The sequence below is a fragment of the Panthera pardus genome, unplaced genomic scaffold, assembly GCF_024362965.1.
Source record: "Panthera pardus isolate Hobbes unplaced genomic scaffold, ASM2436296v1 HiC_scaffold_21, whole genome shotgun sequence".
Classification (NCBI taxonomy): Eukaryota; Metazoa; Chordata; class Mammalia; order Carnivora; family Felidae; genus Panthera; species Panthera pardus.
The window spans coordinates 48,679,678-48,696,807 of record NW_026526777.1 but is presented as its reverse complement, the minus strand read 5'-3'; the positions used below and the strand labels follow the sequence as shown (position 1 = coordinate 48,696,807).

Sequence of the window (17,130 nt, the reverse complement as noted above, 5' to 3'; positions counted from 1 at the left end):
AACTACCTTTCCTCATGCGATTCTCCACAAACCACAAACGCTTGTGGCAGCCAAAGGAGTACCTTGAGGACGGACGTGACTGTAACGCTAAACACTTTCAAAGGGGTTTACAGGCAACATGCTCTCATCGTCTTTCTCCCTGTGCCTCAGCCTTATTTTTAAAAAGGCCTTTGTTGCAGACGTAGAGTAGAGCTCAGGCACTTATGTCCATGATTCCCAGAGAGGATTTCCAGAAAGGAAACTACCTGCTCAGTATTATTACAGAGCAAAATAGCAATTAAGCCAAACTAGAAACCGGAATTCACTCATTCCAAGTGACCTTTTCGAGAAGCACATTTTTAAATTAAATTAGACTACATTGAACATCTGTGTGTGGGGATTTGTTTTGTGCAGTTCTAGTTAAGTGCAATCATACAAGTTTCGCGTTAAAAACACAATGGGGAGCAGAAGCAAAAAATCCAATTTATCAAATTTAGGAATATTCACTTAAATAGCAAATAATTTGACACTGGATGGAAAATTTACCGTGCCTCTTCTTGGACAAGACTCAGGAATGATCATTACTCCCTTGTCTCCTGAAGAAATCAATAGTGACTTAGCAGCTGCTCTGTTATTATAATTCAGCTACTTTATTTCTATTTTAATCAGAGAAGATTACTTTTGACCAAACTGCATATAATCAACACTGTATGACCTCTTCCAGTTAATGAGAAATGATTCCCTCTGTTCATTTGATGTTTGTGCAAAGCTAATTTATCTTGACCAATATTATGCTAATTATATAAGTGCAGTTGGCTCTTGCAATTTCTATTATGAGAGCTCTTGAAAGTGCAACACAGAAGAAAGAATAAAATGGAGCAGACATGTAATTAGGGAGATTATGAAAATCCTTTCCCAGGTATCAAAAATGCATTTGAAGTGTAGGAATTTTGTTCTTTGTGTTATGATGCCTGATCCTTCAGTTTTATGGAGTAAAATATCCGATGCCCACAGGGGCTGGGAAAATAAGGTAGATGAGTGAAACAGGCAGGGTTCTAGTACACATGCTTGTGTCGTGTGTGAGCGAGCACCTTGGAAGCCGGGACCTGGAGGGGGTGCTCTCTCCATCTAAAGGAGGCCCCCGCCTCAGTGTCATATGTCATAAGGGATGAGGCTTAATGTGGCCAGAGAAGCCAAAAATCTGGATGTGAGTAAAGTATCCTGATTTTTAAGTGGCTCCAATTTTTTTTTATTGTTTTTTTGAAATACTGGGCTGGATCAAATAAAGTTTATCAGAGGGTAGGATCCAGTATGGGCTGCCATTTTGTGACCCCTGCTCCATTCCATATAAAGGTCATTTTAGGAACCAGAGGCTTAGAGATGGTCTACAAATTAGCTAGAGGACGCACCAGGTGGCAGGAAGACGTAGCCCATCTCTCTTGCTTGCTAATATTTCCAGAGTCAAAAATTGCTGTGGATCTGTCTGGAATCTTAAAGAACAGCTGTCCTCTTGGCCCCACCAACTTCTGCTCCCCAAGTCCTAACGCAGCCAAACCCTGAGGAGACCTCCCTCTTTTCCTGTCATTGTCAGACACAGATATGCCAGGAAACTTGAAAAATAGACAATCGACCATGCCATAACCCACCAGCACCCCTGCCCAGCACCCGCCCTCACACCCAGGGCCACTGGGGAGCCAATCCGTGGAGCATGAAAGGCAAACAACCTTGTCCCTGCTTCCTCCTTCCTCTGGTGTGAGGGCACTTGGTTTGAGGTGGAAAGCTGCTGAAAATGAAGACTGCCCATGCCCCGGCATTGGTTCCTGCTGTAACTGGAAGCAAACAGGCCACCTGGTCAGATAACTGTTTTAGAATCAAGGCCCCGTATCAAGTATCATCAAGGTCTGCCTGATGCCGATAACCTGTGTCTGAGGCCTTAGCTCCCGATCCCCTGCTTGGCCTTGCCCTTTTCAGGCCAGTAGCTATCCTGCTCCCCAGTCTGGTTTTGACCCTTACACCATTGTTCCTATCCACACTGCACAATTCCACCTGCCTCCTACCCAACAGAGACTCCCTATTGGTCCCCTCATCTGCTCGGCCCAGACTTCCCTGGCCCAGCCCTAGCCTCTGCTCCCAGCTTCACCCAGGCTTATCTCACCCCATCCTATCCACGCTTCTGGGACTGTCATGCCCCCACCCTACCCCCCAGAGCTACATTTCCTCACCTCCGAAGGCCTAGAGCTAAAGGCAGCACGCAGCATGAATCTGTGACTTGAGGAGAATGGGGATGGGGAGAGACTGCTGCTCATTCCCACTGAGAATTAGCAGGACAAGATAACTCTAAATTGTAGCAGGACGAAAGGCTGTAAAATACTAGAATTTATTATCTGGGAAGATTTGGCAATTTTTCTGAGTAGATGAGAAAGTCCAGTGCTTGAAATGGGGATTGACTGGGAGTAGGGACACCTGCCTAGGGCCATGGAAGAAACAGATCGGCTTCAAGACCAGCCCTCCAGACTGTCCTGTCCTCTTCCTAGCCAGCTGGAAATGGAGATATCCTTTTAGGAAAAAGTGGGGGCTCATTTAAGGGGGGTTTAAACAAGGCCATGTTAAGCCAGTTTCCATAATGCCAAATTGCAGGAGGACATCATAAATTGGTGAGAGCCCCTTCTGGGAATTCGTGAGTCTGACTTGTGGTCTAAGCCTGTGGGATTTCAGACAAAGTACCTGATTTCTCCAGGTCTCGAACAACACGAAGAATACAGAAGTTGGATTAGACGAACTATGAGTTACCTAAGGTGCCGTAACAACCCCTTAGCAGCTTAAAACAACAAATATCTATTATTTCACAGATTCTGTGAGTCAGCAACCCAGTAGCCGAGGCCTCGGACTCAGGGTCTCTCTCTGAGGCTGCTGGTAAGGTGTCAGCTGGGGCTGAAGTCCTCTCAGGGTTCAGCATGGAGAGAGCTGCTTTCTAGCTCACTCAAGAGGTTGTCAGCAGGATGCAGTCTTCTGAATCCCAGAGTAAGAGTCTTGGTTGGAGTTAAGAGCCCCAGTTCCTTGCTGGCTATTGGCCAAAGGCCTCCCTCAGATTCTTGCTACATGGGTCTCTCCATAGGGCAGCTCACAGCATGGTGGCAGGCTTTCTTTAGCATGAGTAAGAGCTGGCCAGCAAGATGGAAGTCAGAGTCTTTGTGACAGCCCACACTTTTGAGGTATTCTGTTCCTCAGAACTGAGTCACTAAATCGAGCCCACACTCAAGGAAGGGCAGTAACACAGGCAGGACTACCAGAAGGCAGGGATCACTGGGAGGTATGTTAGAGGCTGCCTACCATAGATTATCTTCAAGGTCTCTCAGATTCTGTGACTCCTCCTCTTTCTCCCCCAGAAGGAAGCTACAACCACCAAGCCTCTCAGCCAAAAGTCCGAAGGGCTCTGACATATTCTACACCTGGAGTTAATCAACATGAAAAACGTAGTCAGATGGGAAAATCATCTTATCCCAAAGAGTTAGCATGTGACAAGAAGGCATTTTCTCTATTTCTATGCCATTGATCATCAGAGGAGTCTACCAGTAGACTATCTTTCCAGAGTAGACAGGGAAAATTTGTCTTTGTTTAGATCTCTTCAGAACCAAAGGCACTGAGGTCCACCTATCCAAATCTAGGTTGATTTGAGGTAAATTCCTGCATTGCTAGAACTATTACAGTTCAAAGGTCTCACTTTCTTTACAGAACAATCAAAGTCACGGATAATCCCCAGAGCCTCTGGGAAGTCCTTATATTTCCTCTGGAATAATGTGACTTTCTTAAGACTTCTGAAGCCTGTACAGGTTATACCGTGGCGGGGCTCACATCTGGAGAATAATCTAGGCCTCCCAATCCTGAGGACTGTTGGGTTGATTTGAATTAAAGGAGATAAAGCTCCCTTTGCAGAAAATGGAAACTAACGTCGCCGTGTTTTTCCCTCACACGAGACGCTTGTAGAGTAGTCATGGATTCTTTTTTGAAATCTGTTTTAATCAATCAGAAGTCCATATTTCCTTTACTAATAGCCTTCTTTGAAATTGTGGTCATCATGACCCTTCATTTTTAATGACTCTAAAGGCTCTTTGCAAGGCTCCATCAATGTGCTTATACATATTAACTAATTTGGAGCCTGCAGCAAAACAGCCTCAGTAGTCGCTTAGGCTCTGTATGAAAAGGCTGAGGTCCATGTTTCTATTTACGATTTCTAATTCTGAGGATTCCTGAGCAATGCGTTTTGAGTTTGCCAGGTTTTTTTTTTTAATTATTTTTAATGTTTATTTATATTTGAAGGAGAGAGACACAGAGTGTGAGCAGGGGAGGGTCAGAGAGAGAGAGAGGGAGACCCAGAATGTGAAGCAGGCTCCAGGCTCTGAGCTGTCAGCACAGAACCTGACACGGGGCTCGAACCCACAAACCGCGAGATCATGACCTGAGCTGAAGTCAGGTGCTTAACCGACTGAGCCACCCAGGTGCCCCGAGTTTTCCAGGTTTTAACTGATGCCCTTTGATCTTCTTTCCATCATGCTTAAGAATCTAAGACTTCCAGGTATTTTGATACACAACTATCAAAGCTTTTTTATGTGTAGTTCCTCATTCATTCTCTCAAACTTTATAACAATAGGGATTGGAGTGCCTGAGTGGCTCAGTCAGTTGGGCACCTGACTCTTGATCTTGGCTCAAGCCATGATCTTAAAATTTGTGTGTTCGAGCCCTGCATCGGGCTCTGTGCTGATGGCAGGGAACCTGCTTGGGATTCTGTCTTTCCTTTTCTCTGCCTCTCCCCAGCTTGCATGCTCTCTCTCTCAAAATAAATAAATACACTTTTTTTTTTTTTAAGTAGGGATTTAGCTCTTCACCAGAAGGTAGCATGGCACAAAGAAAACACAGTTGACCCTTGAACAAACTCAGAAGTTAGGGCTGCCAACCTCCACCCCCATGACAGTCAAAACTCCGCATTTTTAAAAATAATTTAATTTTTTAGTTAATTTTGAAAGAGAACACGAGAGAGAGAAAAAGAGAAGGAGACGGAGAATCTCAAGCAGGCTCTGTGATACCAGCGCAGAGACCAACATGGGGCCTGAATCCACAAAACCATGAGATCTTGACCTGAGCTGAAACCAAGAGTCAGACACTTAACCGACTGAGCCACCCAGGCACCCCCAAAATCCACATTTAATAAGTTTTGACTCCCCCAAAACTTCCCTAATAGCCTACTGTTGACCAGAAGCCTTACCAATAACAGTCAATTAATACATATTTTTTTGTTATATGTATTATATGCTATATTCTCACAAGTAAGCTAGAGAAGAGAAAATGTTAAGAAAATTATAAGAGAAAACACACAGTACAGTATTGTAAAAAAAAAAAAAAAAAAAAAAAAATCTGCATATAAGCGGACCTGCACAGTTCAAGCTCATGTTCAAGTGTCAACCACACAGGGCTTGACATGAGAGGAGCTGGGTTGCAATCCCAGGTCTACTGCTCACCAGCACTCAGACTTCTGGCATGGTTATTTGGCCTCGCGGTGACTCGTAAAGAGTTCTCGGTAAGATGAAATCACAGACACCGTCCTCACAGAACTGTTCCAAGATTAAACTACATAGATACATTTGTAAAAAGTGTTGCATGCAAGTACTCAATAAACGTTGGTTTCCTTTACCACTTGTGCAGAAACAAAGGAAGATCCCGAGAGTGTCTCCCAATGTTTAACCAAATAGGAACAGGAAGGGGGTGGACTCCCTGGTCTGTCTCTTCTGCTTCCATTGCAGTCACTTCTGGCCCCCCTTTAGCAAGTTGTCACTAAAATATCCTTGTCCACCACTTCAAGGGGCTTTGTAAACTGAGCCTGAAATGCCCCAGAAAAGACATTCAGATTTGCCCTCGAGTTGTCAAGGTATAAGGAGCTTTGTGGGTAATATATGCAGAACACTGATACATCCCCTTTCAGAACTTACATTGGGTTTTGTGTTTTAGCCTCTGCATCTGAATAGATTAAAAACAAGCACAGATAAAGGTGGGCAATGGGGTTCTCTGTAGGGATCCCCAATAATGAATCCTGTAAGGAGCGCCTGGGTGGCTTGGTCAACCGACTTTGGCTCAAGTCATGATCTCACAGTTCATGAGTTCGAGCCCAGCATGGTGCTCTTTGCTGTCAGCACAGACCCACTTTGGATCCTCTGTCCCCCTCTGTCTCTGTTCCTCCCCCACGTGTGTGTAGGCAAGCATTTTCTCCCTCCCTCCCTCCCTCCCTCCCTCCCTCTCTCTCTCTCTCAAAAATAAATAAACTTAAAAATAAAGAACTCCCCTAGATGATTCACAGGGTCTGCTGCATATTTGGAAATCTCTCTCCTTGTCCAGAGGTAGCTTTGAAAAGTAAGCAGCCATGGGCACACACTGTCCCCCGAAATCTGACTGTAAGAGAAAGGGCCTGAAGGAAGGCACAGAGAAGTAGCCAAGATCCCAAGACCAGAGCTGGAGGAGAAGTTCAGAAGTAGGAGGAGATACCTGGCTTCAGAGCCTGAGCCCTGCTCTGGGGGTGCCCTGGCCCATTTCATTAGATGGGAGGGAGACAGCTCAGTCAGTTAAGTGTCCGACTTTGACAGGAGTCATGATCTGGCAGTCTGTGGGTTCAAGCCCCACATCGGGCTCTGTGCTGACAGCTCAGAGCCTGGGGCCTGCTTTGGATTCTTCTGTGTCTCCCTCTCTCTCTGCCCCTCCCCTGCTCACACTCTGTATCTTTCAGAAAATAAATAAACATTTAAAAAAAGATGTAAAGGAGACACAGAATCCACTCTGTGCCACTGGAAGAGGCTCTGGGCCACTGGAGGAGGATTATAAAAGTCTTTGCCAACTATAAAAATAAAAGTAAAATGGGGCGCTTGGGTGGCTTAGTCGGTTAAGCGTTCAACTTCAGCTCAGGTCATGATCTGACAGATCGAGAGTTTGAGCCCCACATCGGGCTCAGTGCTGACAGCTCAGAGTCTGAAGTCTGATTCGGATTCTGTGTCTCCCTCTCTCTTTGCCTCTCCCCCACTCCCACTGTGTCTCTCTGTCTCTCTCTCTCAAAAATAAATAAAAACATTTTTTAAAAATTTTAAAAAAAGTAAAGTGAATGGGCTGAATGTTGGATATTGAATAAAATTAAGGAAAAGGAAAGATCAAAGGAATAAAGGAAAAGGAGGGGTTGGATGGCATCATCAATCCCAGCTGCCACCAACTTTTCTTCCCAACCCTCCCCTCAAGGGTTCACCTCCACCTGCAGCTTTCCTCCCGGCCAGGACTCTGGCTGCCCTCCCTCATGGGGGAACTCGCTGTTCTTTGCTCTCCTAACTGTGGAAGCACCTCTAATTCAGCCAGAGACTCACTTAGGAAATACAACCAGGAATACAAAAGAGAATATTCCAAGCAAGGGAAGTGTTTCGGAGCACAGACACACCTTGCCCTAGAATAACCCACCTCTGGGCACACACTGGCTCAGTTGACACAGCCCCTTGGGCAGCTTCTTTTCTTCAGCTCTGCAATAATCCAGGAGACCCGGACTGAAAGTTTTCCTTGGGTGGCGTTCCCGTCACATCCCAACTGCCTCTCCTTTCGCACACCCCGCCTCCCTTTTAATGCCACTCCTGCGTCCCTACCAATACCCAGTAGTTATGGAGACAGCTCGGGGCACCTCTCCGGACAGAGCAAGGGGATTCCTTGTGCTAATGAAGGACATTAACCCAGAGGACAAATCGAGATTACTCCTTAAAATCTTGCTGCTAAAAATCTTCTGGGATTATTCTGGGATTATGGTGGTATTTGTAGAAAAAGCATCCCGAGTTAAACGCTACATAACCTGATACTGCTGGATTTAGAATCCCCCTACAACTGGTTGCTGGTTCATTTTTCCAGTAGCCTTTAGTTAGGCAGTGAGTTCTATACCGTGTCACTCATTTTTTTTCTCCCTTTCCTCTGCATGTGTAATATCAGCAGGCAAAAGCTCAAGGAGGGGAGGGTCCAGCATGATGGCACCACAATGAAATATTTTGTTATTTACTCCCCTTCCTCTCCCAATCTCCTCCCTAGCCATTTAGCTGTTTTGAGGTTTGGTTTTTACATATATATATATATATATATATATATATATATATATATATGCACACACACATATACACACACATATACATACATGGTTTTACATATATACATATACATGTATATATGTACATATGTATACATATATGTATATGTATATATATTTTTAATGTGTGTATATACTTCTTTTTTTTAATGTTTTATTTTATATTTGAGAGACAGAGAAAGCATGAGTGGGGGAGGAGCAGAGAGAGAGGGAGACACAGAATCTGAAGCAGGCTCCAGGCTCTGAGCTGTCAGCACAGAGCCTGACGCAGGGCTTGAACCCACAAACTGTGAGACCATGGCCTGAGCCGAAGTCGGACTCCTGACTGACTGAGCCACCCAGGCGCCCCTATACGTCTTTTCAATAAAGAAATGCACTGAGAAGATTCCTTTACTTCCACCCACCTCCTGGCCCCCCTCCCCAAATGCCTCCTGTTGGTGGAGCTGGCATCAGAGCCCTAATCTGGAGAGGTTGAACCACCCTAGAGATTCAAAACCGCAACCAGAAAGTATTTCCATAGCACTCGTCTGTGCAAAAACGCAGAGCCCCAAAGCAGGTTTTCAGTTTCAAACCTAATTCTGACTCCTCTAGTGTGAACTGTTTCCTCGCCTGTCTTTAAGAGTGTCGTTTCTACGGTGAATTTTCTCGAACAATCGCCCTCTCATGAGGCTCCTTTCTGGTGCCCCTCCTGTTCTTTCCCTTACACCTGGCAACAGAAGACATGTTCTGTCCTCTTGCAGCACACTGGCATGACACGTGGCTCCTGGGGGAATTCTTCAAAGAAACAGATTCTTGCTTGATCCCTGACCTACTCACACAAACAGAGCCCACGGCAGGAAGGCCCAGTTCTCCCCGAGTGAGTGAGCCGTGGCCTCGCCACCCACCAGGCGCAGCTGCTCTGCTAATTTTAGAACTCTGAGAAGCCACCTGACTTCAAGGCACTTCAGAGACACACATCACACCCTATCTCAGGAGGTGATCTAGGTGGGGCCCACTCCTCGTTTTAGCACCCATCACACCTTTGTGAGCTAGAAAAGTGACTTTGGGGGAGGCTCCTCTCAATAAATGGTAAAAATAAAAAACAAGCCTCCATCAGCCGACAAAGTGCAGTTCCCACCTGGTCTAGGCCCGCAGCAGGAGGCTAATCTGCCCATTTGCCTGCTCTCTCCCTGCACGCCCCAGCACCACCTCACGTTCCGAATGTCCACGGCAGAGTTCGCCAGCCTCCCCCAGACCCTTTCCTCCTGTCTGCCTGTGGGAGGCATCTCCCGCTACCCAAGCTAGGACCCTCAGGTCAGCCCCAACGACCTTCCCTTCCTCTCCCTTCTTAAACTAAAAACTTTGATCTCCTGAAATCCTCCTTCTCTCCATTCTCACAGCCTTTGCCCGACACCAGGCCCTCTCCGGCTCTCACCTGCGTACTGCGACGCGGGGATGGTCTTCTGCCTTCCTCCTCATGTTCAGTCCAACTACCAAGACAAGTTTTCTGAAACCAGGTCTATCTCTGGCTTAAACTCCTTCAACGCTCTCCTGTCAGGGTCCCCATGCTGTATGCCCACTAGAATCATCTGGGGAGCTTTTTAAAGTGCTCAGTGCCCAGCTTCCGCCCCCAGAGATTCTTATTTAATTGGAACAGTTGGGAGAAGGCATCCATATTTCTTTTTTTAATTCCCTAGGAAATTCTAATGTGCAACTAAGGTTGAGAACCACTGACCTGTAGGATGAAGTCCCAACTTCCCATGGAGCCCGAGACTCTGCCTGACCAGGCTCCTGCCGATCCCTCCAGCCGGCCTCACCGCTGGCCTCGCCATGCCTTTATGCTCCAGCAACACTGAGCTGCTTGGAGTTACCACCACCACTCCATGGCTCATGGCATTTCCCCCAGCCCAACATGACTTCCCTACTGGTCCAACTTCACGTTCTACAGGAAGCCATTCCCGACTACCTACTTCAGCACTTTCTCTCACCTCCTGGTGCTCCATAAAACTGTGGTTATGTCTCTGTTACTGAACATCCACATTATGTTATGGTGATCTAGTTATGCATTCATTATCCTTAAGTCAAAGGATGTACATTTATTTACATATGGATACTTCATGGAGCCCAAAGCTGCTAAAAGTGTATCCAGGCCTCTGGAGCCCTGCAACCCTGAATTAGAAAGCTGCCCAGGACCAAGATACTTCCTCTATGTCCCTCTCTCTTGTTGGGATTTCATGGCCTCTGGCCTCTCCTCATTACTTTTGGTTCTTCTTGGCAGACAACATTCTCCACCTCTGTTTGCCCAGATGAACTAAAGTTGGCCGTTCCACAAAGGCAGGCTTAAATCCTGAAGGTACATGTTCTCACTTGCAACAACACTGACTAGCATCCTAAATGTCAATTCCAAAGTCCCAGAAAAGAGAATCTTATTCCAGGAATTTGCCCTGTTGCAGTCAGCTGTGACCAAATCTGCTGCATTAAGAAGGCAGGTCTTGGGAAAAGGGAGATAAACCAAGGGATGGACGGGCAGATACCCCAAAAAGTGACAATTGTGCTCCAAGAATCAAAGGATTCTTGAACCGTGTGATAAACAAGTGTAGATCAGCAATACCAAGTGCCACAGCAGCCCAGGAGGAAACCATTATTTCGGTCTTGGCTGTCAGGAAAGTCTACACAGAAAAGTTGACATTAGACCTGGACCTTAAAGGATGAGTAGGATTTTTCCAGGCATAGGGAAAATAAAGGATATTCTAGGTGAAGACGAGATCAACAAGGTCTTTGGAGAGTATGTTTCTCTGTGAAAGTGCATGGATGGGACTGGAGTGGTACCAGGATGGCAGGACCAGCACATGGGGCTAGAAATGTGGGTTTGGTCTAGACTGTGAGAGTCTTCATACACCACACGGAGTCTGGTCTTCATTGTTCGTGACGTGGGCTCCTTCTAGAGGACCTCAGTCACTCAGGTAATGAGAAAGTAAAGTGAGCAGACTCAGGGAGGGGCCTTGAGGGTCTGTGCTGGGCAATGGGTGGATTCTTACCAGACTTTACAGCTCAAAAAGCACTTGACTTGTGATACCTCATCTCATCCTCACAATATCACAACCTAGGTAGGGCTAGCTCTTATTTTACCCGTGTTACTAAAGATGAAAATGTGGTTCAATTCACTTAAGTAACTTGCCCAAGATCACGCAACCAACCAGCAAAAGCATGACTTGAATTTAGGTCTTTTGATTCTAAAGTCTATGCTCAGTCTACGGCACCAAGCTACACAGCAATGGAAAGGCCATATCTCTATGATCCAGAGAAAGGGAATGAATACTTCAGGAAAAATATTTTCATTATTGACTAATGATAAGGAAAAATACGCATGATAGGATACCAACTGGTAGAGAGAAGGTTGATTGTAAAACCACTTTAAGCATTGTGGTGTTAATCTTTTTTAAAGTGTGCGCATATATAAAGTGTGTGTATACACACACACACATATATATGTGTATGTATATATATATATATATATATATATATATATATATATATATATATATATATGTATGTATATACATACACACACATGCATTGAAAAAATGCCAAAAGGAAAAACATCACTTTGTTTTGGGTGATTTTTATTTTTATCTGGGCAATTCTTATTGTTATCATTATATCCTTCTGTATCTTCCAAATTTTCTCCAATGAAATTGCATTACTTTTAAGTGAGATCTATGCTTTTTCATGGTAATTGTATATTCTCGTGGTGAACTAGTTAAATAGTATTCTTACAGAATTTTCCTATATAGATAGTAGCTAAATCTACTTTTAAAAAACACAAATGAGGGTGTACTGTACCTACTGTTCTCCACCTTGTTTTCTCACTTAAAATGTCTTAGTCATATTTTCATATCCAGACCTGGGGATCTACCTCATTCTCTGGCAGTTGTGTGGCATTCCACTGAATGGATGTATCATACCTTACTTATCCAGTCCATTTTTTAGACATATTTAAGAGTTCCAGATTTTTTGATATTGTAAGTACACTATGTTTATATCCTTATACATTGCCCACACATTTTATTGTGTATGAAGAAGAACTACCTCATAGTTGGAATTACTGGGTAGGAGGGCATATACATTTATATATGCTGCCATATTGCCCTCACCTTCACTGACTATGGGTTAAAACTTTTGTCAATCTGTTCCAGCTTGATGTGTGTGTGTGTGTGTGTGTGTGTGTGTAAGAATTTTCTCACAAAATACTTACAAAGAAAAAGTTTCCACCATTGACCAATACAGAGCATATTGGTCACAGTCCAAAATACACCAGGTAATTACACAATTCTTTTAATCAAAATTGTGCAACTTGGGGTTATAATATTTCCCCCGGCATCCACTTACCCCCAAACTACTGTTTATTGTTCATTGTCAGTATATATGTAGTAATGAAAGCCAACCCTATTTATAGTAGGACATGAAAGTCATCTTATGACATAAATTGCTATAGTTAATAGTACAAGGCAGTAACTAAGATTTTTGTCCCTGTGATCGAATGATGGAAAAGAATCCATCATGGTTGCAAAGCTCCACTGAAAACAAGGAAGACTGTCCGAGAGGGGCATTCTCAGAGCCCGGCAGAAGCCTGGCCACAGTCTGGACAGTCAAGTACAGGATGAGCAGGAGGGGCCAAGAAGTGGTCTGGGTGATCAGCAGAGCACGTTTCCAAGGACTGCTGGTTGTTGGGTCTCCTGGGAATAAATACTCCCAGATAAACTGTACGTCTGTCTAGCCTTTCTGAGCTACGGAGTTGGTTGGTTGGTTGGTTTACGTGCTTGTTTCTTTGCTTTTTAGCTTTGAGTTATGAGCTGAATCCAGGTATAACTACATTGCGCACATGTCCATTCGAGGAATAGGTTTTAAAGTCATCATGCTAACGGGAAAAATTTGTAAAGTGACTTCATCATCTCAGTAAATACCAAGAAATAATGCAAATAAATATTTATTCCTTTAAAAAATTTTTAATGTTTATTTATTTTTGAGAGAGAGAGAATGAAAAGGGGAGGGGCAGAGAGGGAAGGAGACACAAAATCCGAAGCAGGCTCCAGGCTCCAGCTGTCAGCACAGAGCCTGATGAGGGGCTCGAACCCACGAACCGTGAGATCATGACCTGAGCTGAAGTTGGATGCTTAACCGACTAAGCCACCCAGGTGCCCCAACATTTATTCCTTTTGAAAACTCTTAAGTATTTTAACAAGAAGGATTTCTGTATTAAACTTTCTTCTTTGAATAAATCACAACTACAAGCCAGTATTCTACAAAATGAGAATCTCTTCAAAGCAGAAACAAAGCCAGAGTGCTCTCTGCCATCATTACAATGTGGCATTGTAGTGCTGACAACATTCTGAGAAGGGTGACAAACAGAGACATCTGCACAGGAAAGGAATAATTAAAATATCTTTGGGAGATGATATTGTAAACTTACAAAACTCAACAGGTGAATGGAGAGCTAGGGAGTATAAGGCAAATTCTCAAAATTGGGTGTTATTCTTTATACTAGTGACACACATAGAAAAAGTGATTCCATTCTATAAGAGTAACAAAAAACATAAATTCTTGAATATTGACTCAACTTGGGATAAAAAAATTATCTTATTGAAAGAAATGGGAAACACATAATAGGCCAAATAAAGGGAGAGAAAAGGAGGCAAAATCTACCTTGCTTCTGGCTAAAAAGAAAATGAAACAAAGATAATATATTTTATTTTTTAAGGTAATATATTTTAAATTAGTATGTGAATTTAATGCAATTTAAGTTCCCCTAAAATGATTTATACAACTTGGCAAATAATGTGAAGTTAATCCAAAGAGCGGTCAAGAAAAACAAAATCTTTGTTTTTAATTTATTGATGCATCCTGTTAGATTTTGAAACACACAACTAAATCTTTTTGAAAATTGTATGATATTGACATAAAAACAGGAGGAGGGGGAAGACACTAATTGAATAAAATGACTATTTCAGAAATAGTTCAACAGCCTTAGGGACAAAATATATTAGGGGAGAGAAGGGGAGACAAGCAGTATAATAATTTTTTTTAACATTTTTTTTTAAGTTTATTTATTTTGACAGTGAGTGAGAGCAGGGGGAAGGCAAAAAAGGGAGAGAGAGAGAGACAGAGAGAATCCCAAACGGGCTCCGCACTGTCAGCGGAGAGCCCGACTCGGGGCTCAAACTCACGAACCGTGAGATTATGACCTGAGCCGAAGTTGAGAGAGGCTTAACCAACTGAGCCACCCAAGCGCCCCTAAGCAGCATAGTGATTTTAAAAAGGAAACATTATTTAAACAAAACTGGAGGAAAAATGGGAGAATAATTATACATACATGTATACTCATACTTGGAATGAATTATTGAGAAAGTATCTGGTGTCTTGCCTTTTTTGTGGCTTATGGTTTTGTGGTGGCTTTTTTTTTTCCTTTCCTGCTGTGAATTCATCAGCAAAGACTGAAGGGAATTTTCCTTTTACCCCTATCAGAAAAGGCAGCCAGCCTTGGTGTTTCTGTGTTCCTGGTTCCCAAGGGACACATTTTGTGTGTTAGGACCAAACCTTTGTTTGGGAGCACTGGTTCCCAGGCAGGAGGAGGCTGGGGGTGGGGTGGGGGTGGGATTGGGAGCCATGAAGTGTCTAGAATTGGGAAGAGGCTTGATGACCGAAAGCAGTTGGATCTCCGGTTTGAGGGTTCTCTGAGGAGAGGGTCCTGCACAGCACCCAGGAGGTGGCAGGACCTTGAATGGGGAGTGGCTGCTGGGATGTTGTCGAGGCCAGATATCAAGCTCCTTAGCTGGGGAGCAACTGTCAGGCTGTCTGGCCTGCTGAGGAGGGAATGTAGCTCCAGGGCCTGATGGCCTTCGGGAGGTAGGTGTGTGTGGGCTTGCACAGGGGGCACCTGCAGTGACCAAATGGGGTACCGACAGAGGCCTCTCTCCCCGTTCTCCTAGACTGAGTGAATCCTGAGTGCCTGGCACAACCCAGGGGGAAGCTAGGGAGAGCAAGGCCCCCCTCCCTCAATAATCCATGCCCAGGCCCAGGGAGAAGGTATTGAGCTGGAAAAGTAAAGTGATGTTTCTTGCTCCTCAAGCCCAGTGGAACAATTCATACCCATTACATGCATCATACATTTGGCAAACACACATGGTTCAAAGAATTATTAAACAACCACAAACTGTTTTGAAAACTAGAAAACAAGCTAGTATATTTATCCCACTCGTGGACAGATAGATTTCTGGGCACCAAAAAAGTTTTTTAGAAAAAAAAAGAATATTTGATGGAATGGTCACCAAAACATATACAGCCCGACGGGTGCTTAGGGAATTACCATCACATATGCTACTCAGATGGCCCCAAAATGGCCTGGATTCATCCTAACTCAGGGTCGGCTCTAATTAATCCATAAGTGACTGTTAGCAAAATGTTTTAATTACAGTGATGTAAACCCAGCAGCCTAATCTGCATTTTTCACCAAATGGGACATAAAAATTCACGCAGGGCCCAAGTTAACAAAGGACTGATTCAGCTTCTGCAGTGTCTTTCCAGAGTTGCTTTCTGAGGCAATGCTGGGAAGGGCCCTGGCCTTTCCGACCCTGATGAACCGGCCATTTGTGCTCCTCACAGCGCGAGTGGCTGCCTGTGACGTGGAGCTGAGCCTAAAGGCACGAAATAAAGCCAAGCTAGCAGTTCCATGTGGGGCCCAACCCATAACCCAGGTTGCCTTAGCGTTAGGTTGTAAATCCAATAGCTGGTGCGGGGAGCAAGGCTAAATGTGACTCATCTGACCGCACAATGCAGCCACGGAGATCTTGAGGTGAAAAGTCGGGAGTGCGGGGGTACATGGTATATTAGTCGGGATTCTCCAGAGAAATAGAGTCAATAGGAGATAGACATATACACACACACACACACACACACACACACACACACACACACACGCGCGCGCGCTCGCGCGCGCTGCGCGCACGCACCCCGCCTCGCTCTCTTTCTATATATGGCAGGGTGGGGAGGAATTGGCTCACATGAATAAGGAAGGTGAGAAATTCCACTGTCCTCTGCAAGCTGGAGACCCAGGAAAACCAGCGTAGTTTCAGTCCAAGCCCCAAGGCTCGACAACCAAGAGAGCAAATGATGTTAAGTCCCAGTCCCTGTGCAGGGGAAGACCAATGTCATAGGAGACAACGTCAGAGAGCAAAGGGGCCCTTCTTCCACTTTTTTCATTCTATACAGTTCCTCCACAGACTGGATGACAACCACACTAGGGATCTGCTTTACTCAGTCTCATTCAAATGCTAATCTCTTCCAGAAACCCTCTCACAGACACACCCAGAAATGATGTTTTAACGAGATATGTGGGCATCCTGGGTGACCCGGTCAAATTGACACATAAAGTTAACCATCACACAGGTGTGTAGGGGTTCAGCAGCGATTACTCATCTGCCTAACACTGTGGCTGTGGAATTAATCGCCAACGCGTGTGTCCCATTAGCGGCCTTGAATTGCCCAATGGTTGGAGCTCAACCAAATTGCAGTTCATGATATAATTTTTTCAGCTTCTCAGATTTAATTCCACTAAAATTTCAGAATGAAACTGGGACACCATGGATTGCTGACAAAGGAACATTAGGTATGAATAATTCCTCGTCTGTCCTTGACTCAGGTTTGAGTCACATGGATGTTCCTTCAGCAGCAGCATCATTAAAAGTAAATGAATGTAGTTAGCATTCACTTAATGGAATTTCTGATCACGTGGTTCACCATTGTGAAAATTCGACGGTCCTGACCAATTAATTGAGTCAACTAGGCCAAATCTCAATATGTAATAAAAATGAATCTTCTGATACTTGTAGTGAACAAATTTAACATTATGATTAGACCATTGATGACCGTAAGTGTGCTGGCTATTGACATTTTCCAAGTTCTTATAGTTTTATTTTCTCTTTCCACAAAGGATGCTTCTTCCCGTGGCTGCTCAGACTATGTTTTCTTTT

The 17,130-nt window shown here is 44.3% G+C and overlaps 1 long non-coding RNA gene across 1 annotated transcript in view; it reads left to right on the top strand.

Annotated features, from left to right (window-relative positions):
- The window catches only part of LOC109253336 (uncharacterized), a 61,673-nt gene that overhangs the window by 41,226 nt on the left and 3,317 nt on the right, over positions 1 to 17,130 (top strand). The window lies entirely within an intron of this gene.